The following is a 21,601-nucleotide window of genomic DNA, read 5'->3' on the forward strand; positions in this document are numbered from 1 at the left end:
AAATATGAAATAAAGTGATAAATGTTTTATCAAATCGAGTTCAGTACCTACTTTCATTGAGATAATGTTTTATCCAGGGGTCATGTAATAAACGGTAGTGAATATATGCCAACCAATTATTCACACGTGAATTCAATACATAAATATGTTTATGAAAATATATTGCAATATATACTTACGTCAAACGAATAATTTCTAATCTGTATGTTGTACGTACTACGCGATTATCTGCAAAGTAAAATGCTGAACTACCACGAGAAGATCTGCATTGTGTGTTTATCTATTCACATGTAAACCCAAGTTGAAGTTAAAGAAATTTTATATTTTTTCAATGCGCTTTACAGCACTCGTTTGAAAGCCATGAAAGAGGCCTTTGTTAATTAAATTTGGTTGATGACGTATATGTTAAGTTAAATTTTGAAATTGAACAAAGTAGCGCCGAAGCAGCTACGATAACATGTTTAAAAAAAATACAACAGTGAAACAAATTATTTTACAATTCACAAATACTAGATGCTATTAAAAAACAAGATTTTGAAATATAGTATGTTAATATGATTGTATTCGTAGTATACTTGGTTTAAACACTATGTATTTAGTTCATTGAAAGTACATATTAGCAATACAATACAATACAAACATGCATATTATATTTGAACAATATACTAGGCAGGTAGAATTGCAGTATTGCTTAACATAAAGGCTGTATTATACTTATATTATTAAATGATGCCTAATTTACTAAAATGTGTTAATCAAATTCCTGGGGTTGCTCACAAGTGTTTAGACCATCGCCATACTTTGCATTTGCCTTACCATCTGTGACCAGGCAGCTTCAACGTAAAAGCCTTATTTAAAGTAATATCATATTAAAAGTAAAAGATTGTAATGAATTATAGTTCGTATTTTTTTCCCCAAACCTGTTCATATTATTTCACTGGATATCAAACTTCCGCAAGTTCAACATATTAGACAATAAATTAAAAGTTTAAAATTTCACAATTAAATAAGACAAATAATAATCAAAACAGTATGGCATCATGTTCTTTGCAGGATGTGCAGTGTCTTTAATATTTATACCATTTTTGCTTTGTTAGTGAACAAACATTGATAATAACACATATAACGTCTCTAGTACAACATACTAAACCTACATGTGTCGTATTTTTCAAATGCTTAGATAAATCAAAGAACAGTAATTTTCGATATGAATACGAATGTTATAGAAAGTATATTCATTGTTTTGTTCATATCATATTGATTAAGCAAATTTATATCATGTTCTTACGAATATAATAAAAATATTATTATTATTATATAGTGGGTATGTTAAATACCATAATAAATATATATGTATATTCAACAGTTATTGTTTTAAATGCGTTAATTACATACGAATAAATAATGTTTCATAATAAATTTCACAAAATCCAGATGCTATGGAACATTTTCGAAAGCTTTCATAAAAATAGTTTAATTTGATATTATTTGCATTACATTTATATAAGTTTAAAATTATTAATTAACTACTACTGATAAATGTCAAATACATGGGTTTCCAAATTAGCGTTTTGACAATAACCATATATGAATGTGCCACAAGGTATGTGAAGAAGCAGCTTTAATGCGAAGGCCACATTTATATGTTATATCGCCTTGCATAAAAAGAATAAATGAATGAAATATAGTTCGTTTTTATGCAAACACCTGTCAATATTGACCTTGTTTTATTTCACTGGATATTAAACTTCCGCAAGTTCAAAATAGTCAGATCATAAATTGTAGAATTGATAAATAACAAAATTCAATCACTTGTAATTATCGAACACTTATTTCATCGTTTTCTTTGAAATATGCGCAATGTCTTCAACATTTCGAAAATCAAGTATATTTGCTTTAGGTAATTCGCTTACAATAACAAAACACATAAAACATGTATAGAACAACAAATAAAACCTACAAATACAGTATTTTAGTAAGCTAAAGAATAATCAAAGTTCTAAAACGGATTTTAGGGAAAGAATAATATACAAATAGTTTTCTGTGTTTATATTTTTATATTGTTCATATAATATTGATGAAAAAAATATCTTTAAGTACTGCTTTTCCATGATAGTAATCTTATTATATTTCAATTTCTATATTAAGCAAACTTATGAATATAGTAATAAGTCATAAAATTAGTTGATTTAAATTCGATAATTACATAATTATAGTTAGTGTTTAATAACAAAAACCGCAAGAAGCCTTATGTGCAATATAATTGTGCTTATGTAATTAGACATATTATCTCAGAGTTGCATTCATGCAATAAATATTTGAGAGGTGTACTTACGATTGCACGATTTCGTCAGCTCCATGAGGTGTTAAACATATAAACCACTGTTAACCCTTGAATTTAAGTAGCTTATAAATATAAGATGACTGTTCTACTTCCTTGTGGGTGATTTCGACAAACACTTCAGACGCTTAATAAGCTTAAAACTCTTCACCATAAGCGCTTTGTGCTATCAACCATGACACATTAATATTACGCGTTTTAGAGTTACTTGTTCACAGCAATAAAGGTTGTCAAATACCACACACTGATCTTAAAAACGGAACTGAAATGCAATTTATACATACGTATTATAAATATGACAAACACAAATTGAGCATTAAGCATGTATGCGAAAATAAAATTATGGCATTTCTCCCTTGCCGAAAAAAATCAAAAATGTTTGTTCAATAAGTATTAACGTTCTAACAGTATTTCACTCACTAGTGCTCATTTATTTTATGCTATACAATAAATAACCAGAATATATGTGGGTTTTCTTAATTCTATGTTGAAACTAACCATAAATTCAATCAATTATCGTATGTAAAAGTTATCAAAAGCCTGTGATATGTATTGGCGTAAAGGCTGCAGTATGTGGCGCAAAACCCTGTGAGCACTTGGTGTATTTAATAACAATTTCCTAGACGTGATGGTTACTTATTTGGACTTGCACGGAGCGTAACCGCGTATGTATACCTGTGCCAGTGACCCACTACACAACCCTCTGGCAGCCACACTATATAACCCTCTGACATACACCAACCTTTACCAGTAACCCATATATCGCATATTTGTCAATACCTTGTCACAAAACACATGCATATATGAAGCTATTTAAAGTACCACACATTTGTCGATAGCATAGTACTTCTAATAATAATTATTTAATGTGTCACAGAAACACTGTTGTTGAACGTACGAATTCAAATTTTCTTTCTGTATTGAGTGTGTTTGTGAAAATCGAATATCAAACAATGTATCTATTAAAATTGCCAGCATGGTAATAATGGAACTGTTGGAAGTTTGTGCTATAGTCCATTGACGTTCTAATGCGCATGTGAAACATCCAAGAACAACACATTTAAGGAGCTGCACATCATGCTGACCTAGCATAAGTAAAATACCATATATACACTATGCTTTCATAAATAAAAGCATAAATAAAATCAACAGCCCTTACCAGTACCGGATTACTCTTCACCGAATTCAAATCTTTTGTTGGAAGAATACGACCAATTAGGTCAACAAACGAAACTTCATTAACATAATCAACATGGACTGCTCCACAACAATCGAAGAAGCAAAATATCACAAATGTGCATGCATCATTGTTATAATTTGTATGTAAAAGGGTATACCTCAAAGACACAAATGTCCGATGCACAACTAATCACAAAAGAATCCAACAAGAAACGAGGAAGGTTCTAATTTCGTTTCATTATAAACAATAGTTAATGATAAGTGCCATCCACAGTGTTAACATCCGCTATAACACATAACTCAAAATGAGATCGTATATTCCGCACGTCCATTAACTTCCGTATAGCAAAACTTGGTAGTTGAATTGAATTCTCAATCATTAAGGATTGAACGTTATATGTACAGGGGAAGTAAAGAACATATTTCTAACACGTGTACAAATAGATTTGACTAATAGCCCAATATAAAAAACATTGTTTTTTGTTGATGTATGGTTGTGACAATTTTGTTTCTTAACTGATAACCGAAGCAAAAAGTCTCCAGTAGAGCGATATCGAGAAAGTAAAGGCTTAATTTAAGGGTTGTTTTGCATGACAATGTTGAAAACCAAGCTGTTATTTGTGTGCTAATTAACTAAAATATGTTTTTTTTTTATCCAGACGTCTTAGCAACAGATATTACAAGTAAGCGCACAAGTTATTTTCATATTATTTTCAAGATTAAATAAGTTATACAGCGGAAATGTCATTTTTTACATTATCATTATTATTTTGACCTTTGACTTTAAAGACTTTCATAAATCTTGAAGGTAATCAAATGGGGTTTTCGTGTAAAAAATGTAGCGTACTACGTTAAATATTACATGAAATATTAGTATACAAAATCTTATACGCATGGGACAATTATAAACAACAGAAATTCAATTGGCAAAAATTCCGACTATAAGCAATATCTTACATACAAAGAGCCCAGCTAATGAATCAATTAACGAATACATGCTTCAGAACGATATCAGATGGCCAATACAGATGGTAATGATAAATAACATCTAATTATACGAGACGAACACATCAAGTTAATTACTCATTGTTTAACTTGCTAATTAGACATGTCGTCGGCATGCAGGTAAAATAAATAGCGGACTTCCTTATTCGTCTATCGCATATTATATTAATTCTCTATATTTAAGCATTTGGTTTTGCACAAGATCCCGTCGGAAATTGACACGTCAGAATTAGGTGTTCCAATCTATATTAATACAGTGTTCGTCAGTAGAGGGTAGTAGGAGATTCACGTGCACAGCCGGACGTTACGTTCACACAAGATGTTATTGTCATTGGACCAAAAGTCCATTGCATTTAACTTATAGTTTAGAAAATAGTACGACATTTTGATAACGTTGTGTTAAAATTAAATAAAAAAAAATAAATCGTTATGAACACTGCAAAGGACTTTGAGTACGTTTATTATGAGTTTTAAAGAATATGTCACAAAAATAGCATGACTAGATATGAAGATTTTGAGTCAAGAACAAAATAAAACGTGTTTTTTTTTCTCCATCAACATCATCCATAACAATGCATGTTCACATGGTGAACACAATATGTAATGTAACAATACCGATATACATACACATATTGCGCGGTTATAAACCGCACTGTGGATTCCACCCATACACACAATATATCACTATATTGATCCCGCACTGGGGATTCCACCCATACACATAATAGATTACTATATTGAACTTATATCCCACGTGATAGAAATATAAATACTCCGATTGTTTATTTGCATGTGTACACTTCACTGAAGAACTCGACCAGGAAGTCGGTGACTATTCCTTTGTCAGGAATGTTGGCCATCATTCCGTACACACCAGCGGTGCCCTTCTTCGCGAGGGCTTTGTTATCCTGATAATAGAAACATTGACAAACACTACTGCCGTATACTGCATTAAGCCATAAGGTTAAACAAAGAACAAGGGAACTCCGCTCGATTAAAGTATAAATCCATTGTTTAGAAGTCATACAGTCTGAGAGTTCAATAAAATTTAAAGTCAACGCAAAGGTAATTTTTAGGCGTTGAGATCTAAGCAGTAATTAATACTTTAAACATTTACAAGTAACACTGCGGTGTGCTTATGCAATTCAAGAATCTGTTAACAGTTGAGTTGAAGAATAAGACAAAAGTCCTTAACAAACTACGAATACATTTAAAACTTATATATAGTATTTGCCCTACCATGCAATGCTTAGTGGCTGCGTCTAGATCATCAAGAAAATTGTCTGCCTTGCCGGTGTGATGGGGCAGGATGGAGCAGTGCAGGCAGTCAGGCGTCTGGCACCGCTCCATCTTCCATCCTGTAAATACGAGGTGTGTGTGACACACTTTTTTCTTTGCAGTTGCTATACATAGATGTCGTGTTTAGGAAAAGTTCTTATCTGGTCATAAAGCACAGTCACTGTGGTATTTTCACATTTGCAATGCTCTCAATTCGTCTTTCAGCACAGCCAGAATGTTACTTTTATTTGACAGTTTTACAGTATTAGTTACACATTCGTTACATGTGGTAATGAAGTTGAATTATATTGCATTGATTTATTCTCGAATATTATTGGTTTACACGAAATGTACGGGATTATACCTGAACATACCATTATTATGTTTTTATCACAAACTCTGAGTTTAGAAGTTACGTAGAAACTTTCAGTACTTACCAAAATGATCATTTCTATTTATTTACTTAGAAGTATTATTTGTCTCCGAACATTTCATGTCATAAGGCCGATGTGAGCTGATTTACACTACTTTTAACTATCCGGAAGAAGTTCTTAATTAAAGGCCCGTAAAAGCTGACAATCCATAATTATATAACCGATTTTTAAATTTGTGCATATTTTATTTATAAAGGTTATCAAAAAAAAAATATATACATGCTATTAAACATTACCATAAAAATGAGCAATACAACTTGTTTTGAGCTAAAAATACAGTGTCCTCCAAGTCAATTGTGTTTACAAGCAATAAGTTTATTTACATCGCTGTTTACTCAATCATGCCGAGCATTTCCGAGCCGGTTTTCCGATAACAAGTTTTACAGGTCGACACAAGACATTGTGTATCAAGTCAAAAGTCGCAATTACATTCAAGGAAAAAGTGAAATCAAGAAAATGAAACATATATAAAAACAAGTATGAATGATGCAATTCAATGTAAAACATAATATTTTACAATACAAAAATATTTTACAGAACTCATGTTCTCTTTCTTTGTTTACGAGGCTATTGCGTTGCTTGTACTACGTCATCAATATATGCTTACTTTACGAAAGAAGCCGAGAAATATCTGAGATAGCGAAAGTGTACGGAAATTGCAAAGTTGTAAACATTTTTTAAATTATAAAACGGGTATAACTCCCATAATTCTTGACAACGTTGCACCTAAGCTGTGTTATTATCATTTTTTATACACGAGTAACTGAAATCCGGTAAAAATTAGACCAGTTTATATGCATAATAATTGGATTTGTCACCTTTTACGAGACTTAAATTGCAATGTTTGCTCTTATTCATTAGTGAGCGTTAACAGTGTTTATTATTTACATACCTGTATATTAATTTAAAAAAAAACCAGCATCAAAAGAAATTACATAGCGAAACCCACAGTTCCAAACTCCCAAACATGGATCTCACCTTTGGCTTCCATGACATCGGCCACAGCCTGGATGTTAAGGTTGGAATCACTGGAACCAATTGCAAACGCCGACATGCATGGTTCTCCCATCAAACACAGGCCCTGATAGAAAAAAAAGCGCAAGTGTTTTAGATTATGGCAGAAATTATAATCTATAAAACAAGTGGGGGAGTTGATTTGGAAAAAGGATGTCCCATGTTTGAATAGCAGAAAGAGCAGCGAAATATGTCTTAGCTAAATCATTTTTTCTACATTTGCTCCGATCCACTGAGGTATGTAAATGGGTATTATACCTATTACTCTGGATGCATAACGCTCCGAATGTAATGTAAGGATCAAGTGGTCATGGTCCGCTTACGCTCAGTATAGATATTACATTATACCGAACCGTTACCTTTATTTATACATGGGTGAAATTTGTACCTGCACATTTAATAATCTATAAATATACAGCTTAAAGAACTAGAACTGTAACTGCATGTGTATCAACATGATTGCAGCTTGCACCTTTAAATGCCGGATTGACATCATTCCTATCTGACATAACGATATATGATAAAAAGAAAGCATATTAACACAACAAAATATATTAAGTCATCAAGACCTTTTTAGCAATAGATATAAGTGAACGTAATCGGTCTAAGCCTCAAATTCATTAACTTTTCAAAGGAGTAACACTAAAAGTGATCATTAGTATTTGAGATTGATGTGTGCTTTTGTGTAGTGTTAAATTGTTTGTCAATTTAAAATTGTCCATCAATTGACGATATCGTTCTAATAATAAGATGTTTATCTTTCTGTACAAACTGGGGGTTTATTTTGCTTATATTCGTATCGGAAGTCTTCCACAAGCGTTCATTATTAATCATGCTCATTATATCATTGTGCACATAATACTTGAATACAACAAAACATACAAAAATGTGTCTTTAATTTGACTAAACGTATATTTGTTACACGCTTATAGATAGTATTGGATTTATAATTTAGATGACAAATTGTATCCGTACAACACCGAAAAACAATGATAAATCCTACTAAAATACTGACGCCCTGGCTTATTCTAAGTGATCAATGTTTATAATTATTTTTAATCCATATACGGTACCTTGATACTAGTTATTCTTGCTTTCATTTTGTCCGTGATGTCCATGAGTTCGCGTGCTTTAGCAATGTACCCGCTTTCACCTAGTGCTTTCATAGCCGCCCAGGCCGATGCAATTTTGCCGCCTTGAAATAGAATACTAGCTTAAGAACAAGTGCTTCTCTCATCAGTGTATTTCATAGCCGTCCAGGCCGCAGCTATGTTGTCTGCTTGAACCAAATTTAAACTTTTGCAATTATTCAAATGTTTGTACCAGTTTTCACCTAAATGGGAACACCTTGAACCAAACAACAGTTTAAGTAATATTGCAATGTTGCAATTTGAACAAAACAAACGTCTAAATGATATTGAATTGGTATGATCATTGACAAAATAATGACTTCATTGACAAGCAAAAATTGAAACGTTGATCCGTCATCTTAAGTGATATTACAATGCAGCAAATTTGTTTTCGGACTATTTCCTTGTTGATAGAATTAACAATTTTATTGTTAACATTAAAAATACACAATAAATATCAAAATTAATATATTTTTACAAGCAAAACAGGCTGAAGGACAATCCATTTTACGTTAATTAAGAATACTGTTCTAGAATTCCATGCTTAAAGAGTTTGTTCAGTTCCAAAGTGGGAAACTGTTCAATTTTCAAAAAAAAAATAAAATAAATAAATAAAAAGACCATTAAACACCGTATGTTACACATTGACTGATGCTAGGCGGTGACGCCAGCTTTTATTATTTATAAAGTGTAAATTGTTATCTATCTTGTGGTCAGTAGTGAACAGGCAATAAGTAACTTGCCCTAAATACACGACTTATCGTTGTTTACAAAACAATATCTCCTGATTTTGTTTCTTGAGTTTCATTAATATATCATATATTTGTAAAATATCCGTCTCTTTAGCAATATTAAGAGAAAATACGTAATATTTAAGGTTAAGTTAGTATAAAGGTTACATTTAATTTTATTGGCTCGAGTAAACGTTGTGATTTTAGAATAAACACTTCACGAGATATTGATTCACCTGGCCTGGTTCCCGCCATGCTGGGAGACCCGTACAGACCGCCGGGCCACTCAGCGTAGGCGTATATCTGGTGTTTCCGTATGTCCGCATTACGGTACAAGATCACACTGGCGCCCTGGTAACAGAACGAAAAACGTTAATTCAGCATATAAAAGTGGAAAATAACGTGTTCGTCGTTTAAATACATATATATACATATTTAATAAAGGGTTATTTTGTAATGCTTGCAATGAGACCTATATTGGTTGGAATACAATTAGTAGAATATAGATAACTTAGTTTTATGAGCAAATTTTCATTGTACATAGCAGTGATCACGTCTCTCAACATATACAAAAAAGTTGTCATTGGGAATTGATCGTTCTATACTTATGTGACATTATTCACTTCAATTCTTATTTCTGTTAAAACGTCAAAACCTTTCCGCGACTAAGGCTGCTTAATGCTGTGACGTCAGTAAAAATGCAAACCTTCACACTATAGCCATATTTATGGACATCCGCCGAGATAGAGGTCACTCCGGGCACTCGGAAGTCAAATTTCGGGATTTTGTAACCCAGTTTTTCAACCCGACCATGTTTAAACAATAACATAAATATAACAAGTGGATATGTGGTTCAACATTGTGGGACAAAAGTGGAAAACTCGCATGTTAACATAAATGTCAAAAGAAACGTTAGAGAAATCACTGAAAGCAACTTAAACAACTTCTGCAGATTTTATAATAAAAATTTGAACTAATAGGCAAATTCATGTGTAAATTTTAATTGCAAATCACTTCATTAAAAACAAACACATCAAGATTAAGTACATCAACAATAAAACAGCATGCACATATGCTGATAAATCATATCATCATTAAAAATGCATTTGATCGGACTCACCAAGGTAGCATGAAACCCCCAAAGCACGCGTCCACATGAAGTGGTATCCCTTTGCGAAGGGCTTACGCCCCTATTTCTTCAATTGGGTCCATCACACTGTGACAGAACTGTGGTGCCGATGCCACAATGAGCACTGTGTCCGAATTAATAGCCTGCCCGAATTGTGGAGCAAATCACATTTGAACAAACACTGGATTAACATGACAAACTATGATTAACATTTGAACTAGTTCGAATCATTTTCATTTATTTATTACCGATACATATACACTGATTTTGTATTAGTCTATTTGTCTATGTTATTATCATCGATTAATGATTTTGTTGACATTAAGTATGTTGGCGTTATTCAGAATTACTGATCTTATTTTTTTTTCATTAAATTATAAACAAAATATGATAACAATGAAAATTTGAAAAAAAGAGAAGAAAAAAGACTATAATAACGATATTTAAATGGTAATAACAATGAGGATGATAAAACTGATGAGAGCAGAAATATTCATTTTGACACCAACCTGTTCGATGGCTTTAACATCTGCCCTAAAGTCCTTGTCCATGGGCGTGTGAATGATATCCATGTCAAAGTAGTGGGCAGCCTTGTCTATGGTCGGATGAACCGATATCGGGGTCACCTATGTGCATATGTCGTTAAACATAAATTTAAGAAACTTGTTAACTGATTGTCGAACTGAAATTTTCCAATATTATTACCATAGATTCAAACACATTAATACCTCTGTACAGTAGGGTGCGAAATATAACTACTTGACTGGATAGCCTTAGATAGCAACCTAAAGAGCACTAAATAATGTAATACATAATGTGCATACACACACATAGTGGGTGCTACTTGCGAGTTTAACGATAAGTTATTCAATTGTCTTTTGTAAAATATAATATCATCTGTTAAATGTAAAACAAATTTGTTCTGTCAATAAGATAAAGGAACTGCCAATAATAAATATCCACTGCCCCGTATGTGACTTATCAAAATATGAAACTCACGGTGTTTCTAGTGGTGTAGTGGATATGATGTTCGCCTTGAGACCGGGAGATCACGGGTTCGATCCCCACATTGGCGGCGTTCTTTAGAATTCTCTAAATACACAAAGTACTGGTTCTACCAAGGATACGGACTCGAGAAATTCATCATAAGCCAAGGCTTTTGATTCTATCGAGCTAAACTAAATATATTTAAACTAAGATATGTAAATTACGATATTTGGTCGCCGGATATGGGGGCGTTGCGCTCGACCATAGTCCCTAAAGGTCTTCACCGCCATCAGGTTGCTCTCTGTACCACCGGAAGTGAGGAACCAAACCACCTCCGGTCACCGTTCAACATGGCAGCGGTCATACTGACCACTTCCGTTTCCATTAATCTGTAAAAGCTGGAGCTATTTTGGGGGGAAGAACATAAATAAACATTTAATTTGAAAGTAAATAAATATTACCTCTTATATAATCATTTTTAGGCATCAGCGGACATCATTACGCTGGCGTATCAATTCAGCTTGAGTTTCGATTTCAATATCTTTAAACGGTATATTATTGAAGTTGGCGTCTTAAATATGAAGGCATTCAGCTTCTCAAGAAAGAAAATTAATATAAATACTATTCGCGCAAAATATTGAAGTTATTTTGCAACTTTTTTATGAAAAAGTAGCTCGGTCGTTAAATTTGCATTCGAGCAATGAAAACCACGTGACGTAATTCAGAACCAGAATCATGCGTTAATGCGAAATAGTCCGCAGAGTTTATATACCGATGGGACTGAGAAAAATGCTTAATAAGTCTTCATTAAACCGCCCATTAACAATGAATATTTAGGGAAAATACACATTGAGAAAAATAAGATGAAACACCATTCGCTTGTTCTACGGTTATTGCATATAGATATGAAATAACTCTTTCCGTTTAAGCCCCGTACTCTGGGGAAACGGGGTTTAATGCATTCGGGTCGTCCCAATGTGCGTAAAGAGTCGTCCCATATTACCTTGTGCAGTCCGCACAGACGGGGTTTAATACATGTGCGCAAAGAGTCGTCCCATATTACCTCGTGCAGTCCGCACTGACGGGTTTAATACATGTGCGTAAAGAGTCGCCTCAATGTGCGTAAAGAGTCGTCCCATATTACATTGTGCAGTCCGCGTAAAGAGTCGTCCCATATTACATTGTGCAGTCCGCGTAAAGAGTCGTAACATATTACCTCCTGCAGTCCGCATGTGCGTAAAGAGTCGTCCCATATTACCTTGTGCAGTCCGCATACACGTGCGTAAAGAGTCGTCCCATATTACCTTGTGCAGTCCGCATACATGTGCGTAAAGAGTCGTCCCATATTACCTTGTGCAGTCCGCATACATGTGCGTAAAGAGTCGTCCCATATTACCTTGTGCAGTCCGCACATGCTTATTATCTACGAAACTGTTCACTTTCATAGATTTATTTCATAGGAAATCTCTTCTTAACGAAAATCCAGTTAAGGTGCAAAGTTCTGTCCCTAATTAGCCTTTTCGGACAATACAGCCTGGGGAGAACTTAACGCGCGAGCATTAAGCCCTTATTCACAGAGCAAGAATAAAAAATATATATATATATAAGGAAACTACTAATTCAAAGACGTTATGCAAACCTTAGAGCTGGGAAGATCATAGGGTTCAATGCATTTTCGTGCATGAAGGCGTGGAAGAATTCCTTTTACAATTTTGTCGTGCTCTGCGGAGTGACCCGTCTTCTCTGAAACGATTTGATGTTGTTTATAAGCCATCGGTATTGTTACAAATTGTAAATATTCTGATAAAGTTAATTCATAGATATAGATAAGTATGGATATTGAACGTGGGTTCTTGAAGTAATGATGCAAAACAATATGTTAACGGTATATTGTAAAATGATTAATACTCTTGCTGTATTAATGTTAACTGTATTTATGATCAATGTAAAACATCGGTATGTAGTTTTTACTGAAGTTGTCTTAGCTCAATGACATTTAACTAACACATACCTTAAGGCATAAACAGTTTTCATACCGTTACGTTGCATACATTAGTTTCCGTATTGAAAACGAGTAGGCTAAACTAAATGAATGAATAACCCATTAAATACCGGGTATCGTGTCATTTAGTTCGTGAACACGTGCACGGACAAATCCATGTGAGGTTATTGGGTATTTCAGGAACACTTATTCCGAAATGTTCGTCTTCAAATTGTTTAACGCTTGAAAAGTGACCAGATTTGTCGTTCTTTCGCCCAGTTTGGGTGTTCTTGCGCCTCTGATATGTCGATCGATTGCGTTAGCAGGTTCGAAAGGCGACAACACGACAAGGGGCCAAAAAGATTAAATGACCATTTTGGTTGTTTTATACTAAATAATCGAGTCGTGTAGTTTGCTGTATTTCTCAAATATCATGTTAATTTCTCAATCCCTGAAATATAATAAAATTAGAGACTCCAGCAAACAAAACTGCACGGAAAATGATTACATTAAACTAGAAAACGGCCGGAAAAAGGAAGGTGCAAAAACAGTAGATTTTGATTTTTTGTCAAGTTCTTTCTAGGTTTGGACATGAAATAACTTTTTATTGCTTAAATCGATTCAGCTTATAACGCCCTTCAAGAAAGGATATGATTATGGGGGTCTATATTTGCAAAATGTTGCTTTTGTTTCCGCTTAATATTCTCTGGTGTAGGCGGATTCGAAAGGCGACACAAAGACGCGAAAAGGTTCAAAGTTACTTTAATGGGCATTTTGACGTCATAATTATATAAAGTGTTAACGACACTATATAGTTTTAACGACGAACGATGCATATGCCATATTCACTGCAACGATTGAATGGATAGTTCAAATCAGCGGTTGTATTTATTGATAGCTATATCTGTTAAGAGAATTATTAGACAAACAACTTGGTATGGTAGTGGGTTCGTTATTTAAGGCAAATCGTGATCTGACCTAAAAATCCTCTTGGGCCAATTTCTCTGTCAACGGATAGCCACACTTTGTAGCTGGTAACCAATATACATGTACGAAATAGAGTATACTATGGGACTACGCAATTACGAACGGGGCGATTAAGCGCTCTATTCGTCCACAAATTTAAAGAAGGTATTTGAATTCAAACAAAAATTGACAATAGATGATTCCTTTTTTGCGACCAACATTATCATATAAATTTGACAGACAACTTTACTTACAGATTTAAAAACAATACTGCTATTCGTACATACACATTATAGTACATGGTTTTCACAACAAGTTTTGACTTGGTATCGACATTTTTACGAAAACACATTTTTACATAAGCTCAAATTTATTCAATAATTCATTTTCAGTAAATATTTCGATAACTTAATAACAATGATACTGTTTATAGTTTATTACATTGATCATTATATATTTCTTACTTGCAGCCATGATAAAACATACGGCATTATAATTTATGTCGACTACTTGTTATTACATGACATGTGAAGTATAGCGTTACGTTAATATATTGTTCGAGTTTAAGTTTACTGTGAATTACATTATAACCTGTATTTCTTGATCATCTAAGCTCTTCATGCTTGTATATCCTTAATGTGTTAAGATTGTGTAAATTATAATCATATATTTAGTTCGAAAACATTCGGTATACAACTTAAGTTAACTTTAATTTATGTAGAAATATACAATATGAGTTTATGAAACACTATGTCCCCCTATATATTTGACATTTGACCTTGTACAATGACCTTGACATTTCATCTCTCAAAATGTGCAGCTCCATGAGATACACATGCATGCCAAATATCAACTTGCTATCTTCAATATTGCAAAAAGTTATGGTCAATATTAAAGTTGGACGCAAACAAACCAACACACCAACAAACAGACAGGGCAAAAACAATATGTCCCCAGTATAGACTGGGGACATACAAACAATTATCATGCTCGAACAAATTAATCACCGCATTACGTAATAACATATATGTAGTTTACTACTAAGCTTATATCGGATGTTCCGTGAGTAAGCAATACGCTTGGTATATTGGTTTTTATGACAAAACATTCGGTTTTTAACTAGTTACTATTCACTGTTTATTTAATGCTGCCCGTCTCCATTATTAGTGGCGAAAACTTGAAAGATTTTTATTATCCGCGAATCAGTATGTTTTCTCTCCAATAACCGTTTGAGCCCAGCACCCGATTGTATAAACGCTGGTTAAAGTTACCGCTCGGTAACTTTAAGACCTTGGTAAGTTTGCGGTTATTCATGTTTAGTAACCTTCAAGGTAACTCGATTGTATAAACACGATATACCGCAAAGTAACCTAACCGCGCAAAGTTGAATTTAACCACCGGTAAATTTAACCAAAACATTCCCACAATGCATTTTCTAATGACTTTATTTTCGCGCGAAGTGTCACGCTTCGATTTCGTTAACACAAAAAATAAACAGCGACATGTATTTTTTTTTATCAAATTCATTTACAATAGAATAAAGTGTACATTTTAACTATGACTTCATCAAATTATTTAAAGTGTTTACGAACATATGAACAGGGAAAAATGTATGATGATGTCGGGAGTTGCATCATTTATTGGAATCCCTGGTGCTTCCAACGGCGAGAGAGTGCTTGCAAAGACGCCTACTTTTCGTGTTGTTTTAAGTGATGTAACATATACATGGTCGTCGTTACATGATAGCCTATTTTTCTCATTTAATTGGCTTATAGCCCGTTTTCATGACTGCGTTATAAAATAATATCTTTCGCCAAATAACGATTTTTACAAATTCAAAGCACAACGCTGAGTATATAATTAACTTTTAATTACATCCGAAAATCACTCTGTCTATAGTCCAATCTTGCATATTGCAATTGAGAAAAGTGCGAGTCTTTTTGATGATTTATTATAAACGTTATTCACATGAACATGTACTGTATATCGACATATTTGCATTGTCAATTTATCACATTTTCCTTATTTCGTGCGATGTGCATTTTTTATAATCCGTGTATATACTTTTGACATTTTAGAATGTACAACAAGCCATACAAAACAATTCCGTTATACTCTGCAATATTTGCTTTCCGATTTAATTCACGTTAGGCATAGAGATGTGTCAAGTATACGATAGTAAAAATAGCACCACATTGGAATTCGGAATGCCCCATTTTGTACACGGATATTATCCACTCATTTATCTGTTGTGTAATGGAATGTTTTCCATTCTTTGTGTATTTATATATTAAATAAAAACATTCGGTATACAACTTAAGTTAACTTAATTTATGTAGAAATATACAATATGAGTTTATGAAACATTATGTCCCCCTATATATTTGACATTTGACCTTGTACAATGACCTTGACCTTTCACCTCTCAAAATGTGTAGCTCCATGAGATACACATGCATGCCAAATATCAACTTGCTATCTTCAATATTGCAAAAATTTATGGTCAATATTAAAGTTGGGCGCAAACAAACAAACACACCAACAAACAGACAGGGCAAAAACAATATGTCCCCAGTATAGACTGGGGACATACAAACAATTATCATGCTCGAACAAATTAATCACCGCATTACGTAATAACATATATGTAGTTTACTACTAAGCTTATATCGGATGTTCCGTGAGTAAGCAATACGCTTGGTATATTGGTTTTTATGACAAAACATTCGGTTTTTAACTAGTTACTATTCACTGTTTATTTAATGCTGACCGTCTTCATTATTAGTGGCGAAAACTTGAACGATTTTTATTATCCGCGAATCAGTATGTTTTCCCTCCAATAACCGTTTGAGCCCAGCACCCGATTATATAAACGCTGGTTAAAGTTACCGCTCGGTAACTTTAAGACCTTGGTAAGTTTGCGGTTATTCATGTTTAGTAACCTTCAAGGTAACTCGATTGTATAAACACGATATACCGCAATGTAACCTAACCGCGCAAAGTTGAATTTAACCACCGGTAAATTTAACCAAAACATTCCCACAATGCATTTTCTAATGACTTAATTTTCGCGCGAAGTGTCACGCTTCGATTTCGTTAACACAAAAAATAAACAGCGACATGTATTTTTTTTATCAAATTCATTTACAATAAAATGAAGTGTACATTTTAACTATGACTTCATCAAATTATTTAAAGTGTTTACGAACATATGAACAGGGATAAATTTATGATGATGTCGGGAGTTGCATCATTTATTGGAATCCCTGGTGCTTCCAACGGCGAGAGAGTGCTTGCAAAGACGCCTACTTTTCTTGTTGTTTTAAGTGATGTAACATATACTTGGTCGTCGTTACATGCTAGCCTATTCTTCTCATTTAATTGGCTTATAGCCCGTTTTCATGACTGCGTTATAAAATAATATCTTTCGCCAAATAACGATTTTTACAAATTCAAAGCACAACGCTGAGTATATAATTAACTTTTAATTACATCCGAAAATCTCTCTGTCTATAATTCAATCTTGCATATTGCAATTGAGAAAAGTGCGAGTCTTTTTGACGAGTTATTATAAACGCGACTTATTTCACATATACATGTACTGTATATCGACATATTTGCATTGTCAATTTATCACATTTTCCTTATTTCGTGCGATGTGCATTTTTTATAATCCGTGTATATACTTTTGACATTTTAGAATGTACAACAAGCCATACAAAACAATTCAGTTATAATCTGCAATATTTGCTTTCCGATTTAATTCACGTTAGGCATAGAGATATGTCAAGTATACGATGGTAAAAATAGCACCACATTGGAATTCGGAATGCCCCATTTTGTACACGGGTATTATCCACTCATTTATCTGTTGTGTAATGGAATGTTTTCCATTCTTTGTGTATTTGTATATTAAATTATTTTCTTGTACAATAAGGGCATTTACCATAGACAAATAGGCCTAAATTGTGCAAGTTTAAACATATGTTTGTATCCAGAAATCTGCAAATGCAACCGAGTTTACCACCGGCTATTATTTGATAAACTGCTCCGGTTCATTTTAACAGCAGATATGTAGAGTACATGACGTAGCGTGTGACGAAGAAGAAAGTTTATCGAGTTCATAAATGCATTTGAATATAGTGATAGGATGGCATAAGGGTCTTTATTTAACTAGATCTATGCTAAAATAATTACTAAAGACCCTAGATGCAAAATCGTCAATTATTGAATTTAATGGATTATTTATGGATTCTAAAGGATTATTAAAGGTAAGATACTAGTTCGAACGTGTTTTGGTTTTTGTTTGTACTTTTGTCGTTCCCTGTTCCCGGAGAAATGATTTTAACATGGGCGCAATTGATGCATCGGATCACAAACGGCATACCCATAACAGAATATTAAGAACACGTTCTGTGCGTTCTTAAATTCGTCGTTCGAAGTCGGAAATCGTATTGCCCTGTAAATTAAGTCAAATAAAGTGTCAGTCGCTGCAATTTCCTGTTTACTCGTCGAAATTGTGAAGGTCGTCGATGGTTAGCTTTTATAATGTCGCGCGCCGAGGACATTTTGTGTAAGTTACCTCTCGGTTACTTGTACTTACCCACCTAGGGAAGCAGGGTATGTTTTAACTGGGTTTTAACCGATCGGTATAACTAACCAACTTTTATACAAACGCTTACCGACCAGTAACCAACAAGTTACCGACTTTTAACCGCCGGTATGTGGTTAACCGCCGGTTTAACTGTTTATACAATATGGTGCTGAACTCCAGTTTGAGAAATCCCTAATCTAATGAACATAAATAAAGAGCATGTTTTGATACGGACCGTATTTTTCTCGGGAATTCAGACTCGTAATAACAGTGAATTGCAGCGAAATGCGACATTTGGCTTTGATGTTGTGACATTTAATACGGTTAATTTTAATGTGGTATTTAGCGTAACAAATGCGTCATTTAGCGTCTGGAGTTTTCGCGACATTTATCGTCTGTTGCGGAATTAAGCGAAATTGAACGTAAAGTGCGATATTTAGCCTCGATGACGAAAATTGACATTGCTATAATGGCATCGATCTTTTGTATTCGGTAATTGATTAATTTATGTCCAACTATAATAATACCCTACCTTCAAACATGCAAAACGCCTCCTCTTGCGTCTTTAATGGTGTACGTGTAAGCGAACACGTTACCGTCCTCCTGCGTGTTGCATTCCCGCTTCAGAAGGTTGCCCATCTGAACACGGAGGTCATCCGAGCTGAACGCTGAAGACATGCACACACGGTGTCCGTAAATACGATAGTTTGAATGAGGATTTCTAGCTAGACATACATAGGTTATAAGGAAAACATAACATGAGCTCGGAAAATAAACGCACCGATAATACAATTTTGAAATATTTACATATTTCGTTAAGGCGTGTTTGCAGGTTATAAGGGTGCTGAAAGAAAGGCACGTCATTATTGTCGTTTCGGCACGTACAAATGTATATGTGCTGTTGGGCCCATCCATACCAGTAACACATGTAGTCCGGTGACAGTAAATAAATGATTAATATGTCTACCGAATGAAAAATATTTTTTTGCATAGGAATATCTAATAATGCAATGGCTTAATTTGAAAGATCTAATAGTTCTTTACTGAGGAAACGTTCTTAGAAAATACCCTACCGGATCAGTCTTCTTTAAGCCTCTCCAATCAGCGTTGTTCTAGATCATTTAGTAATTGACATTAGCAACATCGGTAGCCTGTACGAGTCTACTGTGAGGTATATATCTTTATTCTAAGTATATTTTTTTAAATATATTACGTATATATGTAATAACTTAACGGCATTGGTCATATCATACGCTGGTAATCTAAATACGGCGTACCTGATTTAGGAAGAACAATACGCGGATTGCTGGCAACTACATCCTGCGCAAACGTGGACTACTTTACAAAGCTTGTGACCTCCTTCTTAAGGACCTGGTCAATCAGGGTCTGCACTCCCGGAAGTTCCTTCACCGCCAGGACGATGATCTTCAGGAATTAGCGGGGCCCCTTCCGGTAGTAGACGCTGACACTCACCGCCAGAACGAGCGTGAACACCGCGTGCTCGATGAATTGGAACATCATTTGCTTTGCATTTAAGAAAATAATGATATGCTCATGGTTTGAAATAAATATTAACCTGGTAATGAGATTTATAAATTAATGTAGTAAAATGCAGTGAGAATGAATATATAAATAGCCGTACTGAAGCTGTTTAAATCGAATAAGAAAAGAGTAAAAATTGCAAGTGTACATTTATGCTAATAGCGTTTATGATTGGAAGTTAAAAGATGTCGGCTTTGACATTCTGTTAATTTCTTACATTTTAAAGAATAAACCTACCATACTTTTAAACAGTAAAACACCATCAGGGTTAAACGATTCAAACGTAAAGTATTCAAGTATGTTTGTATGTTTTAAAGTCAAAGTATAGGTTATATTATGCGCAAACTAAAGTTGATTGTAATTAAGTAGTCATTAAATGCAAGTTATAATATAGATTGTCTAACACGCACGTTCATCGTAAAAGTTTACTTAAACCTGACGTACTACATTATGACCTTTAATATTTATAAATATAACTATCGTGGCCGGGTTGTTATTTTTATAAACGATTAACTTTCATTTTCAAATTTTGTAGTTCAAACTATATATTATCCAGCCTTCACTAATAATCTCTAAAAAATCCGTGGGTTATCATAGCCGATTTTTAATTTAGATGATAAATATAATGCATTATTGAAACGGATATATTAACACACCTATTAATAAATCGAGTAATTATCAAGTGGATATGAAGTTGGGATTATTAATACAATTTCTGTTGTTTGTCTTTAAGTAAACGTAATGCAAATACATCTTTATACCAAAGTATATTTTAGTGTTGATCGGTAAACTATGTTTATACACAAACACAAGTCTTGAAATGAAAAAGGTAAAAAAAGCAACGATATTAACATCCACTTACATGTACTTGTTGGTGTATCCAAAATTCAAAGTCCAGTCAGAACAATTAATCGCATGATATATAGTATCGTATGAAGTAGTTATCACTGTTAAACAGGTTAATGTTTACTTTGATTGCACTTAGCGCCGTTAATAAAGATATCATTACCGGCTGAGTGTTAAAGGGAGAATACTCGAATATGTTCTGCATACCCTTTACAGAGGTTACCTACCCTATCGGTTTACAAAAATCATTTAGATAAATTAAATAATACAATTTAGCGCCTATACTAACAGTCATTAACCAAGTTGTAAAACACTTTTAAGGAATGCCTTTGGTAGAAAGATGCACTTAAATTGAGTTATTGATTACAAACATAAACACATTATAAACTAAAAAGTTAAGCAGGACTCAAACGAAGGAAACAGTGCACTGTGATAAAATATAAA

The 21,601-nt window shown here is 33.8% G+C and overlaps 1 pseudogene; it reads right to left on the bottom strand.

Moving 5' to 3' along the window:
* Positions 1-4,968: 4,968 nt before the first annotated feature.
* Positions 4,969-20,290, bottom strand: LOC127857277 (uncharacterized; annotated as a pseudogene).
* Between the last annotated feature and the right edge of the window lie 1,311 nt (positions 20,291-21,601).

This window comes from Dreissena polymorpha, chromosome 14 (assembly GCF_020536995.1).
Source record: "Dreissena polymorpha isolate Duluth1 chromosome 14, UMN_Dpol_1.0, whole genome shotgun sequence".
Classification (NCBI taxonomy): Eukaryota; Metazoa; Mollusca; class Bivalvia; order Myida; family Dreissenidae; genus Dreissena; species Dreissena polymorpha.